The sequence below is a fragment of the Macadamia integrifolia genome, chromosome 14 (genome assembly GCF_013358625.1).
Source record: "Macadamia integrifolia cultivar HAES 741 chromosome 14, SCU_Mint_v3, whole genome shotgun sequence".
Taxonomy (NCBI): domain Eukaryota; kingdom Viridiplantae; phylum Streptophyta; class Magnoliopsida; order Proteales; family Proteaceae; genus Macadamia; species Macadamia integrifolia.
The window spans coordinates 926,112-935,419 of NC_056570.1; the positions used below are offsets into that span (position 1 = coordinate 926,112).

General features: G+C 39.5%; 1 long non-coding RNA gene across 1 annotated transcript; it reads right to left on the reverse strand.

Moving 5' to 3' along the window:
- Positions 1 to 1,168: 1,168 nt before the first annotated feature.
- On the reverse strand, positions 1,169 to 8,868 carry LOC122060949. The gene is made up of 2 exons (XR_006134514.1): positions 8,807 to 8,868; positions 1,169 to 1,692 (listed from the first exon to the last, which is right to left on the reverse strand). It is a non-coding gene; the product is annotated as an uncharacterized LOC122060949 (long non-coding RNA).
- Positions 8,869 to 9,308: the final 440 nt, after the last annotated feature.

Sequence of the window (9,308 nt, forward strand, 5' to 3'; positions counted from 1 at the left end):
TCAATCTGTCCCCGAACTCTCAAAAGACCTCCAAAATTCCTTTCCCCAAGCCAAAATTCCAAAGAAAAGATCTTTGGGCCGGTGCTGCATCCTAACAGGCCTAAGGGATGTTATTGGAGATTGTAATACTGAAGCGACCCTGGTACATTTCTAATCCTTCTCTTCCCTATAATCTCAACTCTATAGCTGACTTATTTCTCCCCGGGTTTGATCTTGGAATATTAGGAGCTTACCAACCAGATCTTTCTTGCTGAAGTGATAAAATCAGCAGCATCTTATTAACTTATGAAGCTATCTTAGTCTTCCTGACAGTGTCTTCTTGGCATCCTAGTAGGAAACATATTTTCTCTGTTAAGCCTGCCCATTATGTTGCTAAAGACCAGCAGGGAGTGAATTTTAATGCTGTATGCAAACAATCCATTACCCAAGGATGTTTGGTACTTCTTTTGAGGGTGTGCCTCAATGCAATTGTGAAAAGGAGCCCTTAAATGACAGACTGACCCAGTCTGAAAATCACATTGAATCGGCTCAGCATTGCCATCTTCTGTGGGACTTTGCTAAAAACAATCTTATGCAGCCATTGAATTGAATCTTCAGGTTTAACCTTTTCCATGTATAAGCATATCTGAATGGGTCAAATCCTGATCTGATCTTCCTGGTCCTTCTAAAGTTTCTATAACCATGGCAGCAAAATTATTTTGATCCTTGGGGCTATTTGGTGCGCATGCAATTAAGATTTCTCTGCTAGGTCAATGTCTATTCCTTTTTGTGTTCTGAATCATCCTAACAGGTTAATTCAGGGCTTGACTTCCTCAGAGAATCTGAAATGGATTCTTGGACACCATTTCTCGAAGGTTTATGAAGCTTGATAGTGATGGGGCTTTCAAAGCCAACATTGAGGAGGTTTTTGTCATGGTTATTAATGATTTTTTTGGGCAAGTATATAGCTTCCAAAGTAGAGTTACTTCCTGCAGATGATCTGTTCTCTGAAGGTTGGGCAGTGCACTCTGGTCTTCTTGCCAAAGATTTTCATACCAATCAGCTTGTGTTGGAATCCTATGCGGCAGAAGTGCATATTGTGCTTAATGGATCTGCCCCTGCATGGCGGTTCCTCTCAAAAAGGTTAAAACTATAAGATCAAGGCATAAATAAACCCATTAAAGCATGATAGAACCTACCTGGCCAAATTCCGGATTATTATTGGGCATTCCCCAAAAAAATCCCAGATACAGCCATTATTGTCTTTTTTTTCTCTTGTTTTTTTCCTTCATTATGTACAGCTGGAGAATAATCTGATCGACCATCTCACTAAGCTCGCAGAGAGCTTCAAAATTTGCACAAAAATGCTTAACGGCCAAAATCGCTAAGAACAAAAATTAACTCATAGTTCACACTCACCAAAGAGGTGGAACCATCTCAATCCTCAACTCTTTTACAGGTATTGCTCGATGTGCATCTAACTCAACTTCCCTAGCCAATTTAGACCTGTATTTGTGTTTCCCAATAAATTGGGACTCTTTGTCTCTATCAGCAGGACTGCTACTATTACTGTTACTAGCTTCTCTTGCTGCCTTCTCTTTTGCATGGAAGTCATCTATGCTACGATATTCTTCCCTCAGCAACCTATCCAATTCTGGATGTTTCTTTAAAGGTGCATTTTGGCCACATGCTTCTCGATAGTGATGGAAGGCACTGCAACACCAGAAATAATTAGACTGCCAGCAATGCCTGGTCCATGCAAAATGCACAATCCCATGTCATCCCAAATTTCAAAAATTAAGCTACATCAACACTTTTAAGTATATGATAGTAATTACAGAATCAGCTCTGAGAGCTACAAACAGGAGTGATAGTAGTGACAAGAAGAGAGTTCATTGTAGTTGTCTCTAATAGTCAGTTTGCACCAGCAGTTTCATCAAGCAAATGTTGTCAAAGTAACAGCATACGTTTTCATCATATTGGTAAATTGCAGTGTGAACATAAAAGTACAGGTCCAGGCACAGGAAATAAAGCATGCGCATTAGCAATTACATCTCTCCTCCGCATACAAAAAGAATTAGATAATAAAGAGAAAATGATATGAGATGAGCTGTCGCTAAATTTTGTGCTTCAATTAAATACTAGTGTCATGTAATTTGGTTATATCCCACAGCTGTTGAACTTGCAGCTTAGGTATATCAAGGCACTTAATCTCAAGTAGGTACAGTTTCTACTCAGGTAGTGCAATATGCATTGGTCGAATTGCTTTATGCAGATTGGACAAGAGAAACAAAGTTCTGCTCCTGCAAGGTTTGCAAACATTGTAGACTAAATTGCAAACTCTCCATGAAACGAAAAAAAGGACACGAAAACTAGTCTCGGCAAATATATAGAAGTCTATAAGACTATTAGGAAAGATAAAGTGAAGCCCAATAGCTTTCAGCTTTCAGAAATCCTTCTGGTAGGTGGGCCAGGGGGAGAGGGAAAAATCCTGAGATGTCTAAGTTGCAGGGGAGAGAGAAGATCTGCACAAGAGAAAAAGGAGGGGGGGTGGGGGGTGGGGGGTGGGGGGAGGAGGAGATATTACACGTACTCTTTGGCCACAAAGGACACTCAACCATAAACTCAATTCATTACATCTTCAATCTATGTTCTCCACCGGTTACAACCAATTTATAGAAAAGTAAAAGACAGAGAAAAAGGAAACCCGACTGAAATAGGAAACTACCCTAAATGAGGAAACAAATTGCAGACTGGCTCTACTCCTAACTCCTACGTACTCAACTTCCTAAAATAAACAGAATAAAATAAAGTAAAGATATTATTCGCCTAAAAAAAAAAAATAAACTACTAAAATCCTACTAGACCCAAGACTCAAATATGGATCCGGTTCATCTTTGTCTGGATACCCATATGGATTTGGATCAGTCCAAGGCTGTGCACCTGCATCAACTTCTCAAGCTGCTTTCCAGCTTTAATTTAACCATTTACTCTCATCCCTAGAATTGCCAGCATCTTGACCAATGATAAGCATATCATCAACATATAACAAAAGGCTAATAAAGAGTGAATATTTTCTAAGGTAGATAGCGTGTTGGGAGATTTTAATCTGCCCAGATACTCCAACTTGATTTTGGTGACGTCAAACATGGACACCAAGTGTCAGTCTAACAACTAAACACTACGATGGTGACCTGAAAGATGGTCAGATGGTACTTGGGAATATGGACGCATGTGTGTGTGTGAAAAGTTATATACATTCCTAAACAAGCTCATGGACTTCAATGGGAGATACAAATATCAAGCCTGTAAAGAACTGGATTATCAAGTATGCTACTGAAAAGCAATAGAGAAGCTGGCGATCACAGCATACAAGCTTCATCAAGCCAATGACTTGGAAGGAGCTTGTGCATCAATAAGAAAAAGTGATCATGGCCAAAGCTTCAAAAGTTCATAGGGTTAGGATTTGTATTTGTACAACTTGATGTAATCCTCATCTCAATTATGATTTTTGATGTACATGCTCCTCATTTACTCAACACTTCTGCAGACTTCAACATATATATGCTTCAAAATCAAGAGCTCTAAAGCAAAGAACCATAGTATGATTTATTAGGTGACTAGCTGCTATTTTGGACCTCCATAGTCCACACTATCCGATTTCAGAGATATAAAGATCTGATGTCTTTGTTGCGCATTGTTCAATTCTTTATGATTCTTTCACTGAATAGCGTTGTACAGGAAAGCAATATCTTCTTTTGCCATCCATCCTGAAACTTATCTTAATAATTCAAAATAGTACTAGCAAATATGTAATAATATTAAATATTATTGCTAATGCTGGTGATAATACTAAATTTGCAAGCATGGACATGGGCATGAGTGTTGGAATCTGACAGACATGAGGAATCTGACCTAGCAAAGCCCCTTAGAAATAGAGATTCCAGGACTACAGCATAGTAATAGTTAATCTTACAAAATTAGTTTCATTTCTTTCCTTTTATTTCATTTATTGTCCTTTGAGTAAGTCCAAAAAGTCAATTGGTAACTTACTCTTCTGGTCCTTCCTTGGATGTTGCACTATATATATTGCAAGAAAGAAATACAGACAATTCCTTTTAAAGAATCTGCAAGAGGAGTGCACAACCTTGGTCGCCACCGGAACAAGATGTTCATCAAAGAGATGAAGATCTAATCATCCCAATCCCCATCATCCAAAGCAAACCAACTACCAGAACATGCCAAATCCACCTAATGCAGGCCAGGAAAAAATTTGGTCTTATTTTGATAATATTTGGTTATGGGATTTTTTTTAGTGTCTTATTTGTAAAGGACCCAATTATAAGGCCCAAATTTTAGATCCATGGGAGTAAAGGAATTTAGTCTTTTACTTTAGTAGTCTATCGCATGGGGCACTCTTAGTCTTGGAGGATAAATTTTAGTTAAAAAAAAAACTAAGCCTTTTCCCGACTGGATGGGGCCAGCTACATGGATCAGTCAAAGAAAAAGATAACAGGAAGAAGAGGGAAAAGGGGAAAAGGGGAAAAGAAAAAGAAAATAAATTAAACAGAGGCAATGCAACACCTCCAGGAAATCCCACCTAACTACAATCGGAAAAATGGATCTTTGCCCTCCACATAGTTCTGTTTGGTGTCATACTAGGGTCAAGGCCTAGCTTCTGCATGTCTTTCCTTACCAACTCATCAATGGTCATTTTAGGTCTACCCCTAGCTCTTCTAAAACCATCCCACTAGATCTGATCACTCCTCCGTACTGGAGCATCCCAAGGCCTCCTCTGAACATGGTCAAACCACCTTAAATGACATTCTCGAAGCTTGTCTTGAATTAGGGTCACTCCCAACTCAGCTCTTATCCTATCATTTCTCACTCTATCTCACCTAATTTTGCCGCACGCCCATCTCAACATCTGCATCTCTGCAACACCCAACTTATCTATGTTACGCTTCTTGACTGCCCAACATTTTGGCCCATACAACATACCCAGTCTTACAATAGTACTGTAAAACTTTCCTAAAAGCTTGAAAGGAATATGTCGATCGCACAACACTCCAGATGCACTTCTCCACTTCATCCATCCTGCTTTAATTTTGTGAGAAACATCATCAACTATCTCGCCATCCTTATAAAAGTTGACCCCAAATATCTAAAACAATTACTTTGCAGAATCTCTCTCCTCAAGTTTCATCACATCAGTATCAATCCTTGAGCTACTAAAGTTACACACTATATACTCTGTCTTCGTTCTATTTATCTTAATACCTCTTGATTCCAAGGTAGATCTTCATCACTCCAACTTATTATTAAACTCTGCCACTTTTTCATCCATTAAAACGATATCATCAGGAAAAAGCAAACACCACGAAACCTCTCCTTAAATATTCTTGGTTAAATCATCCATCATAAGCGTAAACCAATAAGGATTTAAAGCGGATCCTTGATGTAACCCAATGGTAATTGGAATTCACTACTATGACCTCCCACAAATCTCACACTAGATAACATACCCTCGTACATATCTTTAAATTTTAGTCTAGTAATTTATTCCTGTTAGGTTTATTTAATTAAAAGTTGGGCAAAATTCTTTTCCGGTTCAATAATAGAGATGTAACACCCCCACTAGTTGATATGGATAGAATAGTGTGGTGTGTGAGAACTCCTCTCCTCACTCGATCTATTAGTCAAAAATAAGGATTGTTAGGGTTTTCTTTTTCCGTACAAATAAAGAGTCTGTTAGGTTAGAGATGAGGAAAGAAGATAGAAGAGATAAAGGAAGAAGGAGAGAAGAGGAAATGAAATGAGAGCAAAATGTGGGGAGCTTTCTTGCTCTTTCCCAGAGGTAAAAGGGAAAGGAAAATAAGATCATACAGCTTAGGAATCATAACATAAGTACAGTTCCTAAACTACCCCTATTGCATAAACTCCAATACTCCCATTCAAGTTGGAGAATAAATGTTATGCATTCCTAACTTGCCTAAGAGGGTACTGAACTGGTGAGGAATGATGCATTTGGTGAAGATATCTGCTAGTTGCTCAACTGTGTTCACAAAAGGTGTGCAGATGTTGCCAAATCAATCTTCTCTTTGATGAAATGCAGGTCTACTTCAACGTGCTTTGTTCTATCACGTTGCACTAGGTTATGGGCAATGCTTATAGCTGTTTTGTTGTCACAGTAGAGTTGCATATGCCCTTCAGTGTCATACCCAAACTCGAGAACTAGCCGACGCAGTCAAATGAGTTCACAAACTCCATGAGCCATTGCCCAGTATTCAACCTCTGCACTAAATCTAGCTACAACCGATTGTTTCTTGCTCCTCCATGTAACCATGTTACCACCCACGAATGTGCAATAACCAGATGTAGATCTCCTATCAAAGATGGATCCAGCCCACTCAACATCAGAATAACCTTATATCCTCAAGTGATTGTTCCGGGCATATAAAAGTCCTTTTCTTAGAAAGGACTTCAAGTATCTGAGGATGCAGTACACAACATCCAAGTGCCCACTCTTGGACACATGCATACTACTCCCACTGCATAAGAAATGTCTGGGCGAGTTAGAGACAGATAGATAAGCTTCCCCACTAGCCTCTGATATTTCCTTGCATCAACAAGGGAAGGGCCACAATCTTCCTCTAGCTTCTGATTCTGCTCAATAGGAGAACTTGCCGGTTTACAAGCCAGCATCCCTATTTCTTTCAACAGATCTAGAACAAATTTTCTTTGGGTGTTTTGATTCCCTTCTTAAACCTTGACACTTCAATGCCCAAGAAATATTTCAAATGTCCTAGATCCTTGATCTCAAACTGTTTGGCCAAATAGGCTTTTAGCCTAACTATTTCATCATTGTCATTTCCAATCACCACTATATCATCATCAACATAAACAATCAATGTTGTGATGGCCAGGTATATAATGTGTGGACTGCTTGACTCTGAGAATATACATTCTCCAGAATGTGTAATGCCCTAAATTGGAAGCAGTTGAGCTCAGTGCCAGGATCTAGCTGGCACAAGAGATAGGCTGTCTGCTGTGGTGGATTCACTTGTACAGCAGAACAAAGGAAAATTTCGCAACCTTCTAGTTGGGAAGAGGTGTAAAATGGCCAAAATAGGAGTGGGACCAATCCTATATTGGGTGAACCCAGGAGATAAGACAGCTAAAGAACTAAAATTAAGCAAATTGGCAGGTTACCCTGCTGTCAACCAGCCAGCCGGTTCGGCTGACAGAATGTAGGAAAACTATTTTTCCTGTGTGAGGCCCACATGCCTACACCCCCTGAGCCTCGCACTTACCCAATCTGTAGAGGCCCTAATGTTGACCAAATCCAACTTAATAGGTTAGCCTTTGGTGGGGACCGTCAATAAGAATTTAATTTTAATTAGTTTTAATGTTACATTTCTAAAAATCAGTTTTTAAAAGTAATTTTGGTGTGTTCAGCCAAACGGGCCCTAAGGACCATTTGGCTGAATTATAAAACAATGGAACCACCTCTGTTACTTCATTTTTCTGCTGCACTATTCGGTAGAGCAGCAAAAGAAAGAAGAAAAAGAGGAAGAGGAAGAAGAAGAAGCAGGGAGCTGCTGTCCCTGCTCCTACGGCCCTGCTCCTACTGCATGCGGCCATTGATTCTGCCGTCCCTGTTGGAGCTGCTGTCTAAGGGTTCAGTTACTACTTGTGCAGCTGATCAAGGCCGAGGATGGTGCACTGAATCGCATATTGCTGTACAAGGTGCTAAAAGGGGTGCTGCTGCTACATGTTTGCTGTTGTACCTGTAAAATTAAGGTAAGAAATTGTTCTCTAATGGCTGAACAGTAGATAAAATGCATATTAGAAGTGTTTCCAGCCATATTCCCAAGCATGCAGCCACCCAAAACTGGGAAACCTTGGACCGCATGCCTGGGAACTAGATTAATTCGGCTGCAAAGATGGAATTGATGTACGTGTAATTAAAATAGTGTACATACTCTTAATTGTCTCTGCAGCCTCCCAAAAATTGGGCTTAGACCATGTATGCAGGGGACTTTTATCCCAGAGTGGAAATCAGTAACCTAAATTTGGTTCCTACAAGTTGGGTAAGCATAGGGTATATGTAAATATAATTCTGCAGAATTTATCTATGTTGGAATTGTGTAATGGGTAGTGTTCAGACCTGTAGCTCATTTTTGCAGTCACCCACAAGTTGGGTTTAAGCTCTGCATGCTGGGGAACAAGTTCCCATAGCTGGGACCACCATTCCAGAGAAGAAATTGAAGAAATAAAGTGGGTTCAAAGACCCAAACCCATCTCTGGGAACCCTAAAAATTGGGGACCTTGGTATGCATTCTTAGAATCATGTAATTGAAGTTGAGGATGGTGAATGCATGCAATTAAATTCAGATTTGGAGTATGTTGTAGAACCTTGCTGTATTTTGCTAGCTAATTGAGAAGAAATTGTCCAATTCTTCTCTGATTCATATGAATCTTCTCAACTGAGCTCAATTGGAGCTGAAGCATGGTAAATCCATGATTTTACAGCCCTTCAAGTCCATATGAGTGAGGAATTGGATGGGAAAACCTCAGTAGGGTGATATGTGTATATAGGTTGTTAAATTTATAGTTAAATTATTGTAATTCTCCCTCTCCAAGTATGCTTTCCTAATTAAAATATTATGTGAGCTTAATTAGGGGTGCAACAGGGCTAGGTTGGGCCGGGCTTCTTAAAACCCAAGCCCAACCCTGAGTCCCCTTAACTGGGCCCAAACCCACCCTGGCCACAAAACTTCAACCCAATCCCAACCCTTCAGGGTTCAACCCAACCCTTACCCACCTTGATCGGCCCTGATTTTTCAGGGTCGGGCCGGGATGACCCTGATTCACCCTGGTTTGCCATCAAGGCCCGGGTATATCTTGATCCTGACCCTGCAAAATATAAAATATCTAAAAAATAAAAATATTGATAATTAAAAATAAAAATAAAAAATAAAAAAACAAATAAACAAACGAACAAACAAAGTCACAAATTACTTGTCATGAGGAGAACATCGTAAAGCAAACATTCAAACAATACAAATAACTCCACCTATTATGGTAAACAAAGAGGAGATCACCCTAAGAAAGCAAATAATCCAAAATATTTCAATTATTTGTCATGATAAACAAAGAGATCATCTTAATAAGGCAAATAATCCAAAGATCTCAAAACCCTTGTCATGTTAAACAAAGAGGAGAACATCCTAAGAAAACAAAAAATCCAAAATTAACATCAGGGGCAAAAACCAGGGCCAGGTCAGGCCAAAAGTCAGGGTAAAAAAATCAAGGCCGAGTTCAGG